Below are 1,528 nucleotides of genomic sequence, written 5' to 3'. Positions count from 1 at the left end.
GGAGGGATGTGATCTGATTTGTGTTTCAAAACACTCACTCTGGCTTTTAGATAGAAAGTAGATTGTAGTGGGAAGAATGAGTGGAAGCAGGAGACCAAGGAGGAAGCTGGTGTAGTCATCCAGGAGAGGGGGGAGAACACCAGACTCAAGGGGCAGCCAGGGAGACAGGCAGAAGTGGTTGGATTTGAGCAATGGGTCTGGCTGATAGGTTAGCTGTGGAAGGGTGAGAAACAGAGGGAATCAAGGATGTTTTCTATGTTTTTGGACAGAGCTGACAGTCCTATTACTGCAGGAGGAGCGATTGGGAGCAAAAGATATAGAAGTCAAGAATTCCATCATGGACATGTTAAATTCCAAGTTCCTAGTAGACATATGCTATGGGTTGACTTGTGTCTCCCAAAAAGCAGTCCTAATCCCCAATACCTGTCAATGTCAACTATTTGGAAATAGGGTCCTTTGTACATGTAATAAGATAAGGTCATGAGGGTGGCCCTAATCCAATTTAACTATCATTCTTACAAGAAGAGATCAATTTGCCAGGCGAGGTGGCTCACGCCTGTAATTCCAGCCCTTTGGGAGGCCGAGGCAGGTGGATCACCTGAGGTCAGGAGTTCGAAGCCAGCCTGGCCAACCTGGTGAAACCCCCGTCTCTACTAAAAATACAAAACTTAGCTGGGCGTGGTGGCAGGCACCTGTAATCCCAGCTACTTGGGGGGCTGAGACAGGAGAATTGCTTGAACTTAAGAGGCAGAGGTTGCAGTGAACTGAGATTGCACCATTGCATTCCAGCCTGGGTAACGAGAGTAAAACTTTGTCTTACGAAAAAAGAAGAAGAAGAAGTAGAAAGGATCAATTTCAACAAAAACACACAGAGAAGAACAGCATATGAAAACGTAGACACAGAAGGAAGATGGTCTCACGGTGATAAAGGTGGCAGAGACTGGAACAATGCTGCTACAAGCCTAGGAACGCCTGGGGCTACCAGACGCTAGAGGAGGCAAGGAAGGATCCTCCCCTAGAGGGCTCAGAGGCAGTCAGACCCTGTCAACACCTTCATTTTGAACTTCTGGCCTCCAGAACTGTAAGACAATACATTTCTGCCATTTTAAGCCACATAGTTTGCAGTGCTTTGTTAAAGCAGCTCTAGGAAGCTAATGCAACAGCTGAGTGAAGAGGTCAAATAAGCATTTGGATATGCAAGCCTGGGGCTTAGGGGAGAGCTTGGTTTCTAAAGCCATAGGAATAATATTGCCTAGAGAGTGAGTTTGGGAGAACTGAGAGGAGAAAAGAGCCCAGGGAGAGGCAGAGGAATGACCAGTGAGGCAGGGGGGCCGGGAAGTGTCTCAAGGGAAGAGTTGGAAGGAGAGAACCATCAATTATGTCACACGCTCATGATGACGGGTGAAACTGAACTGGCTTCAGCATTTGGATTTTACAAGATGGAGACTGTCGATGATTTTGACAAGAGAAGTGTTAGCAGGGCGGTGAAGACAGAAGTCAAACTGGAGTAAGCTGAGGAGTGAATAAA

This window comes from Sapajus apella, unplaced genomic scaffold, assembly GCF_009761245.1.
Source record: "Sapajus apella isolate SASKATOON/1434 unplaced genomic scaffold, GSC_monkey_1.0 scaffold22, whole genome shotgun sequence".
NCBI lineage: Eukaryota > Metazoa > Chordata > Mammalia > Primates > Cebidae > Sapajus > Sapajus apella.
Note: the sequence above shows the minus strand (reverse complement) of the source record.